We start from the raw sequence: 15,210 nt of genomic DNA on the forward strand, positions 1-15,210 counted from the left end.
GAGCAGTCGTGTTGTTCCATACCTTGTGGCACTACTATGTGAATGCGAGCATCAAGGCAGATTCCTCAAACTTGGAGATCAACAGAATTAATGATTCTTAGAAAGTAAGATAGAGATCCAAAGGGAAGACAGTGTTACACGCTGGTCTATTTATTAAATACGCAAGGAAAAACGAAAGATAAAATGGTGTGCATTAGTTTGAAAGGACGTAGAATGTTACCCAGTAAGACCGAATTTCAGTTTCGATCCTGAAAAGGGAAGAGAACTATACGAAGCTGTGAATCAGGTGCTAAAAATGATCAAAACTTAACTGACCTAACGATAAACGTTGCCGAAGCTTCTGATTTGGTTGCTAGCCATTATCTCCGTATTGGGACAAAGAGGATACCCATGAAATCGCCACTTCTGTTTCCGAGACAACTGCAGAGTCTGGAAGACTGAATTTGCCACAAAAAAATGAGCGAAAACATGTCCATAGCGCTCTGTATATAGATCAGGATTTTGGGGTATTGACCCGAAGCTCTGTTACCGAAAATAAGCGAACTACGCCAATCAAAAGGATGCATCGCGGGTGCTGATAAGTTATTTTAATACAACTTTGTTTACCATTTGAACTATGACCGATCTATTTTCATTTTAGCCTTCAGAAGATTTCGTTTTGCTCATGAGGTAGCGGACCGCAGACCTAGACTGACGGTTGTTTGATCCTAACAGCCGGACTTGCAACGGACTGTTAGCAGCGGGAATGACCGCCGGCACCTGCTACGGTCCTTTCAGGGGTCGCACCGCAACACGGTTAGCACGGAGTTCGGGAGCACCTGTCGCCGCGCAAGGACCCTGAGTTCGGCCGTCCTAGCCGCGAGTGCCGACGGAGCACCTGCGCCCAGCCACTGGTACAGTAGTTACACCTTCTGCGATGACATGGATTAACTTTTATGATTGCACTGGTATTGGTTGCTTTCTGTGTATACCCATTTACTTCCTCCCATCATTGTCAGGAATTATTATGTCGAGAAAGGTTAGGCATTTTTCTTTTTTTCGCCCGAATGTGAAGTCAATTTTGTGCTGCATAGTGTTCATTTTCCTAGGCACTTCTCGCGTTTCATCGGCATTACCTATGTATAATAAAATAACGCTATCGCCATAACATATGTACCACTAAATTTTCTGTGCTATGTACGATTTCCTTGAAGGCATTTGTTCCGTATGTATGTCAGTTGTTATTGATTTTTTTTTGTCTTAAGCAATTAAATGGTATTTTTACACTAGACACGTTTCGCTTTCTTTTACAAAGCATCTTCTAAGTTCTTTCTGGAAATATGAGTACATAATATGTCTGTGCCTTTTCGTCTTTATAGATTAACATCAGTATTTCCTTATAAAGGTGCCATACAAATCACTTAAGGCGTTTTCCATTCTTGCTTAGTTTAGCTAAAACCCATTGCTTTCTCATTCGTTGTTAGGTAGGCAGAGGTAGAAAATTGTTTTCACATTCAGTCTTGACACTGTTTTGCCATTTTTGAAAGCACTTTTTCTTACTCTGCACTGGAATTATTTCCATTTCGTCTCACTAACTTAACAATAGAATCAGAACTGTGGTGTTACGTGTTGCACCCACAGCACGGCGTTTATTCATTTGTTTACTAGGTTGTGAGCGTGAGTTGTGTGTGTGTGTGTGTGTGTGTGTGTGTGTGTGTGTAGGTGTGTGTATGGAATGGAAGGGGTGCAGGATTGAGAGAGTGAAAGAATAGGAACAGAGAGATAAGAGACAGAGAGAGAGATAGAGAGAGATGGCGATGAACGAGTAGAAGGAGGAGAGGGGTACAGAGAGGAGGCTGGAGAGGAACAGGGAGAGGTCATTTCTTCTCAAATTTGTTTTAAAGATTGTGCTATTGTCTTGGACAAACAATTGCCCACTTGATACATGTAGTTAGCAGATTTAAACGAAACCAATAACAACAAAAATTATTAATTCCAAGTATTCACCTCTCCTAATTCACTAGAATTGTATTAAAGTTTTTTAATTATTTCAACAGGTTCCTTAATAAATATATTTGCATGCCAGATTGTGATGCCAAAGAAACCCGCAAAGCTCCATCTACAGGGTGTTTCAAAAATGACCGGTATATTTGAAACGGCAATACAAACTAAAGGAGCAGCGATAGAAATACACCGTTTGTTGCAATATGCTTGGGACAACAGTACATTTTCAGGCAGACAAACTTTCGAAATTACAGTAGTTACAATTGTCAACAACAGATGGCGCTGCAGTCTGCGAAACTCTATAGTACGATATTTTCCACATATCCACCATGCGTAGCAATAATATGGCGTAGTCTCTGAATGAAATTACCCGAAACCTTTGACAACGTGTCTGGCGGAATGGCTTCACATGCAGATGAGATGTACAGCTTCAGTTGTTCAATTGTTTCTGGATTCTGGCGGTACACCTGGTCTTTCACGTGTCCCCACAGAAAGAAGTCACAGGGGTTCATGTCTGGCGAATAGGGAGGCCAATCCACGCCGCCTCCTGTATGTTTCGGATAGCCCAAAGCAATCACACGATCATCGAAATATTCATTCAGGAAATTAAAGACGTCGGCCGTGCGATGTGGCCGGGCACCATCTTGCATAAACCACGAGGTGTTCGCAGTGTCGTCTAAGGCAGTTTGTACCGCCACAAATTCACGAAGAATGTCCAGATAGCGAGATGGAGTAATCGTTTCGCATCTGAAAAATGGGCCAATGATTCCTTTGGAGGAAATGGCGGCCCAGACCAGTACTTTTTGAGGATGCAGGGACGATGGGACTGCGACATGGGGCTTTTCGGTTCCCCATATGCGCCAGTTCTGTTTATTGACGAAGCCGTCCAGGTAAAAATAAGCTTCGTCAGTAAACCAAATGCTGCCCACATGCATATCGCCGTCATCAATCCTGTGCTCTATATCGTTAGCGAATGTCTCTGGTGCAGCAATGGTAGCGGCGCTGAGGGGTTGCCGCGTTTGAATTTGGTATGGATAGAGGTGTCAACTCTGGCGCATGAGACGATATGTGGACGTTGGCGTCATTTGGACCGCAGCTGCAACACGGCGAACGGAAACCTGAGGCCGCTGTTGGATCACCTGCTGCACTAGCTGCGCGTTGCCCTCTGTGGTTGCTGTACGCAGTCGCCCTACCTTTCCAGCACGTTCATCCGTCACGTTCCCAGTCCATTGAAATTTTTCAAACAGATCCTTTATTGTATCGCTTTTCTGTCCTTTGGTTACATTAAACCTTCGTTGAAAACTTCGTCTTGTTGCAACAACACTGTGTTCTAGGCGGTGGAATTCCAACACCAGAAAAATCTTCTGTTCTAAGGAATAAACCATGTTGTCCACAGCACACTTGCACATTTTGAACTGCACACGCTTACAGCAGAAAGACGACGTACAGAATGGCGCACCCACAGACTGCGTTGTCTTCTATATCTTTCACATCGCTTGCAGCGCCATCTGTTGTTGAAAATTGTTCTAAGGAATAAACCATGTTGTCCACAGCACACTTGCACATTTTGAACTGCACACGCTTACAGCAGAAAGACGACGTACAGAATGGCGCACCCACAGACTGCGTTGTCTTCTATATCTTTCACATCGCTTGCAGCGCCATCTGTTGTTGAAAATTGTAACTACTGTAATTTCGAAAGTTTGTCCGCCTGAAAATGTACTGTTGTCCCAAGCATATTGCAACAAACGGTGTGTTTCTATCCCTGCTCGTTTAGTTTTTATTGCCGTTTCAAATATACCGGTCATTTTTGAAACACCCTGTAGAATCTTAATGTCACTTATAAATGCTGCATAACTGTTAAAGTACATAAAGCTGAATGATTTTTCGATGGAATACGCTGTTTTTGTTTCTCCTATACAACTCCGCATTTTCCTTAAAATTGGTACGAGATCTGTTTTTCATCCTGGGTCGAATTTGATGGTCATCCTCAAGCAACTTAATCTATGAATGTCATGTCAGTGAGGATGGATTCAACACTTCCACTATCTTTTAAACATGTCCTCCTCAAATAAGAAGTTACGTGCCTCTACCTTCTTTTTCATTTTCATTTACACTGAATGTCCAAAGAAACTGATATAGGCATGCGTATTCAAGTACAGGGATATGTAAACATGCAGAACATGGCGCAGCGGTTGGTGAAGCCTATATAAGACAAAAAGTGTCTGATGAAGTTGTTAACTCGGTTACCGCTATTACAATGGCAGTTTATCACGATTTAAGTGATAACAATTGATGGGACACAGCGCCCTCATGGTAGCAATGAAGTGGGGATTTTCCTTTACGACTATTCCACGAGTGTAGCCTGAATATCAGGAATCTGGCAAAACATCTAATCTCCGGCATAGCTGCGCACGGAAAAAGATCCTGCTAGAACGGGACCAACGACGACTGATAAGAACCGTTTAATTATGGGCCATCAAAAAGTGTCAGCGTGCGAACCATTCAACGAAACATAATCTGTACGTGCTTTCGGAACCGAAGGCTTACTCGTTTCCCGGACTGTTGATGACCGAAAACACTATGGCTGGTCGGACGAGTCTCATTTCAAATTCTAACGAGTAGATGGACATGTACGGATTGGAGACGACCTCATTAATCCATGGACCCTGCATGTCAGCAGAGGACTGTTCAAGCTGGTGGAGCTTGTAATGGTGTGGCGCGTGTGCAGTTGGAGTGATGTGGGACTCCTGATACGTCTACATACGACTCTGACAGGTGACATGTACGTAAGCATGCTGTCTAATCACCTGCATTCCATTCATGTCCATTGTGGATTCTGGATGACTTGAGCAATTCCAGCACGACAATGCAACACCCCACAGGTCGAGAATTGCTACGTACTGCCTTCAGGAACACTGTTCTGAGTTTAAACATTTCCGCTAGCCACAAGACTCCCAAGACATGAACGTTATGGAGCGTATCTGGGTTGTCTTGCAACATGGTATTCAGAAGAGATCTCGACCCCCTCGTACTCTTACAGATTTACGGACAGCTCTACAGGATTCGTGATGTCAGTTCCCTCCAGCACTACTGCAGACATTAGTCGAAGCTGTGCATCGTTGTGCTGCGATACTTCTGCATGCTCGCGGGGGCCCTACATGATATTAGGCAGGTGTACCAATTTCTTTGGCTCTTCAGTTTGGAACGAACCAAATGCGTTTCTTTTTATGCCTGTAATTCTATTACTTCTACAAAATTTCTCTATTTTGTGGACGTAATCTTCATCATACATGATTACGACTACGTCACATTTGTCTCCCTACGTGGAAGTTCCTCTTTCCTGTTCAGAATGTTTTAAACTTTTTGATAGTATCTACATCCGTCACTACTATTCTCAGATAACTGCTGCTATTTTGATAAGACTTTGTGGAGACTAGCTCATATTTCTGTCAGCCACTTTCGTAAAACTTTGTCAAGTGACATGAGCTTTAAACTTCGCAATCATTCTACTAACTAATTTATTAATTAATTGTGGGTTCATTTTGACGGCGATATTATGCTGTAATCCTTTATCTAACAACACCAACTGAGCACTCATAAAGATCTTTTTGGCAACGTTAGTTACTCCCTGAGGAAAGTGATGTACTTCACTTAATAGTTTATCTGATGTCCTAAGATATTGCTTTCGTAAACACCATATTATCTTCTTGTGCCTTTTCCTGTTATCCTTCTGCTATTCAATTAACAATTCTAAATTTTTCGACGAACTGGCAATGGCTGTAAGGATAACACTAAATTGTTTAATCATAACCGTAGACTGAATGCTTTTTGGTTACCTAGGGATTTCCATTCATCACCTTCCCCGATATCGGATTTGCCCACGTCAGCTCTGTTGGAAGCGACTTGCAATATATGAATTGTCTTTAACTTTAACCAAACAATTTACTCTAGACATCTCCAGTCGAAATTGTGGTTCATAGTACTTAGCACCACACTGTTTTCTGTCTTAAACAAAGTAATGAACTGATGCTTAGTCTGATCAAGCATCAACTTATTTTGTGAATGAGTCTTACGATCTTCAAGGATATTTTGTGAATAAAACTGTGTGAATCAAGTCAAATACTACTTCATTTGCAAGATAACTTTGCCTGCTAGCATCATCATACTAACAAAGAATATTGAAAGAACGTAAGGTTGAGAGGTGTTTGTTACAAATGATTAGGCTAAAGAGGTCAAAAGCACAAAAGACTAAAAAGCTAAATCCACCCACCAAAATTTAGAACTTGTAAACCAAAGTCCAGTGTTAATCAGAACTTGCTGAATAAATTTTTTTCACTTAAAAACATTTACTGCATACACCAGACTTTGTGTTATGCAATTAAAGCAAGGTGACTAGTTTTGGTCGCTTTCAGCAACCATCTCCAAATCGTTTATATCGTAAAAACGAGTTGAATATAACTGAGAAACATAACCATGAGCAACAGTCATGCATTTGTATTATGGGCCAACAAGACTAGATCAGTATGTAGGTAAAAGCGTCATCGAGAGTGAGCCAGGTTGTAAACCATGATCTCGCAAGTCATAAAAAAGGAGAATGGCCAGTTGCATAAGTAAAAATTGCATGACATGCCCGTTACATGCACTTGTACAACAGGTATTCAAAAATGGTTCAAATGGCTCTGAGCACTATGGGACTCAACTGCTGAGGTCATTAGTCCCCTAGAACTTAGAACTAGTTAAACCTAACTAACCTAAGGACATCACAAACATCCATGCCCGAGGCAGGATTCGAACCTGCGACCGTAGCGGCCTTGCGGTTCCAGACAGCAGCGCCTTTAACCGCACGGCCACTTCGGCCGGCACAACAGGTATTATAGCGAGCAAAATTTATGCACAGGTAGCAGATATTCTCAGCTGTTCCATACCCTGGTTTACAAAGCAATGAGCCATCATAATGTATAAAATAACCATACTTACAAAATGTGCACAAGCTGAGGAATAAAAGTAAAATGCCTCAAGTCCAACCAGCGTGGTAGACATGTTGTTGGCCCATAATATGAAGACAGGTCACTGTGTGACTGTTGCTACTGGTAAAGTTTTTCAGTGTGTATTCAACTTCATATTTGCAATTTAATCGCTCTGAATATCATTGTTGAAAGGGATCAAAACTAGACACCGTGCTTTAATTTAGAACATAAAGTGCTGTCTAGGCACTATAAGCTCCTTATGTACAAATACTTTTTCGGTAGTTACGTTATGATGTCTGTCTAGTTCCTTGCAATGTCAGGCTTCAATATTAATCAGTAAAACCTATGATTAAGTGGGGCAGCAACTATCAACTGTTTACAGAGATTTTTACAGAGTATTTGAAACTATTCAGGTAATTTACTTCCTTTGTCAATAAGTTGACGCAATTTCAAGCAGAGTGAGAACTGATATTCTTTATGATGAAAAAGCCTGTGTTGTGAAGCATTTTGAAAATTAAATTGAGTGATAGACGTTTTAAAAAGTATGATGTTACACCCAATTATACTATAGTTAAAATTAAAAGTATTTCATTCCCCAAACGTACTTGGTGAGGTTGAAAGTTTCATTCATAATGACAAAAATCCAGTTTTTAGGTATCAGAAATGATACAACAGCAACTCTGATAGTCACAACAGCATGTCAAGATGAAATATATTTAATGGCATGGTCTGTTGTTTCTACTAGTATTTTTAAATTTAATAAATCAAGAACCTGAATAGATACTTAAATGAAACTTCAGTCAAATAATTATTATATTGTGACCTCAACCTGAAAAGAAAATTTAAAAAATTTAGAATACATAGTGCAGTTAATATTGATTTTTATCTTATTATGAGTAATTTTTATTTTATTTATACTTCCACACTATCAAAATAAAGGGTCAAAACAAATTTTGTTCTTTTAAAATGGTTCAAATGGCTCTGAGGACTACGGGACTTAACATGTGAGGTCATCAGTCCCCAAGACTTAGTACTACTTAAACCTAACTAACCTAAGTACATCACACATATCCATGCCCGAGACAGGTTTCGAACCTGCGACTGAAGCAGTCGCGCGGTTCCAGATTGAAGCGCCCAGAACCGCTCGGCCACACCGTCCGGCTGTTCTTTTAATTATTATCCTGTCGAAACAGTAAACCAGGAATATTTAGCAATTTGTGGTTTTTTATATTAAAAAAATGTTTTCAGAAGACAAATTTTTCTCTTAATAATTTAAGAATATATGACATGCTTCAGCTTAACATATTTAATACTTTGTTAACTAATTTGCTTCATTGTGAGGCAAACGCAATATTACCATTCATGCTAAATTCTTCTTTTATAGCTTTAATACTGGATGAAAGAATGACATTTAAGTATGCAAATACTTTAACTTTGGGAAATTGTAAAAAGAGATTTACATATCATTTTCTTCTGAAAATAACATGATAAAATATTTCATTTCCATAATCTTGTTGATACTGAACGTCCTTTTCAATGTTTTTAGCTTGGTAATTATGGCCTCCATCGCCATTCTTTCACAAGCTTTTTTCAGCTTGAGTGACACATTGCCTGTCCACTCAAGACAGCCCAGTTTTCATGTTGTCCTCAGTTTTGATGTATAGACTGCTCATGATTTTTAATCTTCTTGTTACTCTATCATTAAACATATCATGACGTCCATCACATCGATCTGAAACGCTGGCATGCCAATAAAACTGTTTTGGAGAAGAATTCCCAAATACAGTTACTGGAGCTTTCATTTAGATTCTGTGGTTTTCCATATAAACATTTTCCCAGGAGTATAGAATCTTAAAGATCCCTATGTATTGGCTATATATGTTCCTCAAGGATACCAAATGAAGAGCTGCCATGGAAATAGTGGCATCGAAATTAAATACACAAGGTTCTGTGTTTGATAGTAGGGTGACAACTAGGTACTGATGCCTGCATCTGCTATAGGAAGTCATTTAAACACGAAAATGGTAAGATACATAGTTTTAGAATCAGGCAGAATCGCGTTTTTTTTTTAAATAAAAAAGTCAATTTTTGGGCCTCCTTACTGTTGAAGTTTTACGTAGTTGTGGTATAGACATGATTCTAGAATACTTAAGGAAAATTTGTTGTCATACTTAGTTGAGCTTCAGATTATTTTTGCCATCACAAGAGCTATTTTATGAATACTGATTATGTTCTACTATTTGAATTTGACTGATTATAATTGTAGAGAATGAATGTCATTTTTTAAGTAAGAATGGAAAAGAGAAAGCAAAAACATGTCCATACACTAGCATCATCCACTGGCTACCATCTGTGTCTCATTAAATAAAATTAAACATTTTTTGAAGCCAAGCCAAATGTTGAGCCCATTTTATTGATTGGACCCAAATGTTGTTATACAATGTCTTGTGTTTTGTAACTTATCTTTAACATGTTTTAAACTTTGAAGGTACTATTCTTTGTCGCCTTGTAATACGTAGCATACATTTCTCATTCTTATATTCCTTAAATCTTAGATGATGGCAGTAGCCAGATCAATGTTATGAATAGAATAATACAAGATGTAACAAAAGTGTGTGACGAAACTTGCAGCAAAAATTAATTGAGAAATAAAATATGTTATATGAACATACATTCGTAAATGTTTTATTTCCTTACAGCTCACTTTCTACATCTCTTCGTAGTCACATTAATCATGGCAAACACGTAGAAACAGCCGGCTGGTGTGAAAGAGCGTTTCTAGGCGCTTCAGTCTGGAACCGTGTGCCCCCTACAGTCGCAGGTTCGAATCTTAGGTTAGTTAGGTTTAAGTAGTTCTAAGTTCTAGGGGACTGATGACCTCAGCTGTTAAGTCCCATAGTGTTCAGAGCCATTTGAACCATTTTGAACGTAGAAACAGAACGTACCAGCAATGTATGGAACATATTCCTACAGAAAAAGTTCGAAATACCCTCATAGTCACGCTTGATTAGGATGTACATTAAGTTATAATGCGTAGGTTCACCGTCAGTACTTGTTGTTCCAATTAAATGAAGGTAGTATTGACATGTGACTAATTCCATTGCTTTTACTGACATGCGACTAACTTCATTTATCTACTAGGACCAAGCAAGTATCATCAGTTGTTTAGTGTAGATCACGGCCTGTGCAAGCACGTAGCACAAACTGTTTAGTGTTCTTCACTGATTTAGTTGCCAGTACAGGGCGGTAGAAGTGTACTCAGATGCAGAGTTGCGAGATCTCCTTTTGCTGTACGAATTAGGGGATGGTAAAGGACATAGCGCTCAGAGGTTTTATAGGGAGAGATTTCCACAACTACCTAAAAGAGGGCGTTTGAAGCAGTTAGTTATTATCTTAGGAAGCATGGCATGGAGCATGTATGCCTTCTATTTGCGACTGTGGAAGGACTAGAAAGACGAGGACATCCCAACTGGAGCCTCCTCCAATTGAGTGCAGTGAATGACAACCCTTAAGTCAGACTGAGTCTTTTAGCACCAGCGAAATATATTGACCACATGACTGGCCGGACAGTGCTAAATGGCTTCTAGCTGTATCCATACCACGTACAGGTATGAGTTATCAGCAGCTGATTTTCCTGCACAGATAAATTTCTACAAATGGTTTCTTCACCAGTGTGTCAACTCTTTCTTCAGTGCAAATGTGAAGATGAGGAGGATTCGTTTCAACACAATCAAATTATACATTTTCATAATTAGTATGTATAGACTGTCGAGAACCCTTACGAAATTGTGCAATCACATCACGAACAAAGATCTTCTGTAAGTTTTGGGCCAGCATTGTTGGTGTTTGTTTGTTAGGATCTCATGCTTTTCTGCCCAGCTCAACGGTAAAAATTACCATACTTACTTAGTCTGTTGTGCTAGAGCAGGGCTTTCCAAGATTTTCAGATGGCGCAACCCTTTTTCAGGCGGAAATCCACAGTGGACCAATTGTCGGTCAAGCGCACAGTAATTCTTGAAATTTAGTGCGAAGCCCACGGGGACTGAAAACTTCTCAATACAAGTACCATTTTTCCACTATCCCGACGACGAATCAGAAATCTTTGGTCACAGAGTAATGGAAAGAACTTGGAACTAACGTCGTTCCCGTTTGTCAGAATTCTGCTGCTGCATTTACTTCCGTAGTTCAACACACCTCTTTCTCCATAGAAACTGTTTCTTGAACACCGATACAAATACTATCAGTCTTACAAGGTGAGAATTATGCATCATTACCAATAGTACACAAAATGCATTCATCAAACAGTTGTGTATCAAACGTTCTTTTACACTTACAGAAAACGAAAGTGATTCAAAAATCATTAAACGCAGTCTTTCACATACATAACACCATCATGATGAGGAGCATACAAATGAAGTGTTAAATTTCTTGAACGGTCGAATTTTGTTGTTGGCAGTGACCGTTGTTAAGCTTTTCTCTTGCAGTGAAATATTCGTTTCGTTCATTTTGGAGAAAATATCTGCCAAATAAGCAAGTATACAGTACCAATTTTCGAAATTAATAAAATGTGGTAGTTTGTATTATGGTCTGAAAGTAAAACTAGGAGTTCTAAAAGCATTTCACATAATCGAGAGAGTGTATTCTGTCCTGAAAGCCACCACACTTCTATATGGAGGAGCAGGGGCGATGAAGGGTTCTCATACCTTCACACAGAGCTGTGAAAGTCTTGGCCTTAAGGGGCTCCGGAAAGGCTCAAAATCATGAAAAGTTCAATTTTTACTTTTTTGCGTTTTTTAATAGATACATAATTTATTCAATTCTGAAGACTACAACTATTTTTAAATTTTTTTTGAAATGTGTTCTACATGGGCGTGATCCACTGTGGCGCTGTCAAACTGCTGTCAAATGGTGTTATTATTAACTTCCGTGTTCATCAGGTACATTTTAGTGATGTGAGATAAAGTATGTGTTGTGGCTAACCTGTGATGGTTCAATATATATCGCTAATGCGATTGTCGATTGTTTCATGTTTATTTACTCTGTCGTTATCTCGAAAATATTCGTAATTAATTCTGTTTCTTGAGTCTCTGTTTTGTTGATATATAGTAATGAGTAAAAGTAAAGTTATTAGAAATCCTCTGAAGGCTTTTAAGAAAAGGAGAAATGTTGGAAAGTCAAAGGTATGTGTTATTACTGTAAACAATACAGACGATAACCAAGTGAGTGAACCTAACCTCTCAAGTACACCTGCCCATAGCAGTCAAAGTGGGAAAGAAAATACTTCACAGAAGAAGCTTGGTTCAATGAGTGAAAACTGTGAATGTTTTATGGGCGAATCGGATGTGAATGAAATATTTGATATGTCGGTTCTCAAAGGAATTTTTTCAAACTGTGTAAGATGTATTCATTGTAGTGAAGTTGGTCTGGAACTCTCCATAATAAAGCACATAGGACTTGCTAGTGAAATACAACTGAAATGTGATAAGTGTTCATACATGACCACCTTTTGGAACAGTGTTGCAGTAACTACAACTGAAGAAAATGGTAGCAAAATCTACGAACACAACAACGAGCGATGCTTGCTTTAGAGAAGGAACGCCTTTGGGCTGCAGACAGGGCTGTAAAGAGTCTAGAAATACAAGCAAGAGTAAACAGGAGGAGGAACAAGAGGAAGCTGGAGGAGGAGTTTGCAGAGGATGAAGATAATCCATCCTATGGACCTGGAATGCACTAAAAAGTTAATCCAATCTTTGTCGATCGATTCCCAAAACCTTTATTTTCTCATACTAATTACATGTTTTCTAAGGATCTTCCAAACATATTTGTTTCAAACTTTCAGTAAATGTTACACACTACCTTCTGCATAATTTAACACAGCCTTTTTCCAAAAAACTGTATATTTTTGAATATATAAATAAAAAATTGCAAAAAAAGTTGTGAATTTTCATTACAATTGAAAAAATAATCATCTTTAATAACTGAACTAAAATTTTGTAAAATCCCTGTGTTAAGTTGTAGCCCATATTCCAATAAATAATCTGTAAAAAGTTCAACTTCCTACCTCAAATACTTTGTGAGGAAAGATGTAATTTATATGCGTTATTTTAACATTGCAAGTATAGGGCGTTCCGGAGTCCCTTAAATAAATTGCGTTGGATGCGAGAAAGCAGAGACTGTTTCACACCATATGACATGTCAAATATCTGTCTCTTAACAGTACTGTTTGATAGTGGCAAAGGAGATACAAGTGCCTTTTCGTCTAGCATACAAGAACCAATACGCTAACACAAGGTTGATGAGGGTTTCCGCAATGGCATGAGCTTCGCCTGTCTTTGTCAATCGGTAGCTTACCAAGAAAGAAGCTTTTAATGAGTTTTCAGTAATTGTGTATGCATGAGTCTTCATGGATTGTCGAGTAGCAGCTAATTCAGTCGCCTTGCTCTTGAGACAACAACCCGTTTAGTCTGTAAGTCCTGATGAATACCCTCAGAAGGACGGCGCAATTTAGCTAGAACTATCTAAGGAAGGACTCGTGCCGAAATTACAAACTGAGCTTAACCGTCCTCTATCTAGATAAAGCTCATTTCGAATTAGCTTTCGTTGTAATTGCGATTTTTAGTTGTTGCTATTCACAGGGTAGTGCAACTAATGTAGTATTTATGAATTTGCTTTTTAACTTTTAAATTAATATGTTAACTCATTCTTTTACACGTTTTGGTCAAGGCTGTCCACGGACGCTCTAGAAAGAGCCGGGGGACCCACAAGGGGTCTGCAGACCGCACCTTGGTAAGCCCTGTGATAGAGTGTATGCATTCAGGAGTGAGATAAACATGCACTTCGCAGATGATGGACCACCTCCTCATTTCAGTGTTAATTTTCATAGGCATGTAAATAAGGAATTCCATGACAGATACATGGGTGGAAGTGGACCATTTCCTGGCCTTCACTCTCTCCAGACTTGAACCCACAAGACTTACAAGGGAAAGCTGAAAAGTAATGACTCTGAATTTTTTATGTGAAAAACCTCAAACCTTTTTCAATAAAACAACGTTATTGATAGTCAACATCTTTATTCTTCACAAGTACACATTTGCAGCCATCTTCCGTCAGAATGTGCGAATTGTAGCGTTTAACATGCCAGTGTTCAACATACACTATGTGATCAAAAGTATCCGGACACTTGACTGAAAATGACTTACAAGTTCGGACGCCCTCTATTGGTAACGCTGGAATTCAATATGGTGTTGGCCCACCCTTAGCCTTGATGACAGCTTCCACTCTCGCAGGCATACGTTCAGTCAGGTGGTGGAACATTTCTTAGGGAATGGCACCCCATTATTCACGGAGTGCTGCACTGAGGAGAGGCATCGATGTCGGCTGGTGGGGCCTGGTACGTGGTCGGTGTTCCAAAACATCCCAAAGATTTTCTTTAGGATTAGGTCAGGTCTCTGTGCAGGCCAGTCCATTACAGGGATGTTGTTGTGGTGTAACCACTCCGCCACAGGCCGTGCATTATGAAAAGGTGCTCGATCGTGTTGAAATATGAAATCGCCATGCCCGAATTGCTCTTAAACAGTGGAAAGCAAGAAGGTGCTTAAAACATCAACGCCGGCCGCGGTGGTCTAGCGGTTCTAGGCGCTCAGTCCGGAACCGCGCGACTGCTACGGTCGCAGGTTCGAATCCTGCCTCGGGCATGGATGTGTGTGATGTCCTTAGGTTAGCTAGATTTAAGTAGTACTAAGTTCTAGGGGACTGATGACCACAGATGTTAAGTCCCACAGTGCTCAGAGCCATTTGAACCATTTTGAAAACATCAATGTAGGCCTGTCATAGTGTCATGCAAAACAACAAGGCAGGCAAGTTCCCTCCATGAAAAACATGACCATACCATAACACCACCGCCTCTGAATTTTACTGTTGGCACTACGCACGCTGGCAGATCACATTCACCCGGAATTCCCCACCCTTGCACCCTGCTATCGGATTGCCACGTTGGGTACCGTGATTCATCACTCCGCACAACGTTTATCCGCTGTTCAATCGTCCAATGTTTACGCTCCTTACACCAAGCGAGGCGTCGTTTGGCATTTACCAGCGTGATGTGTGGCTTATAAGCAGCCGCTCGACCATGATATCCAAGTTCTCTCACCTCTCACCTAACTGCTTGCAGTGGATCCTGATGCAGTTTGGAATTCCTGTGTGATGGTCTGGATAGATCCTGCATATTACACATTACGACCTTCTTCAACTGCCGGTG

The sequence above is a fragment of the Schistocerca americana genome, chromosome 1 (genome assembly GCF_021461395.2).
Source record: "Schistocerca americana isolate TAMUIC-IGC-003095 chromosome 1, iqSchAmer2.1, whole genome shotgun sequence".
Lineage (NCBI taxonomy): Eukaryota > Metazoa > Arthropoda > Insecta > Orthoptera > Acrididae > Schistocerca > Schistocerca americana.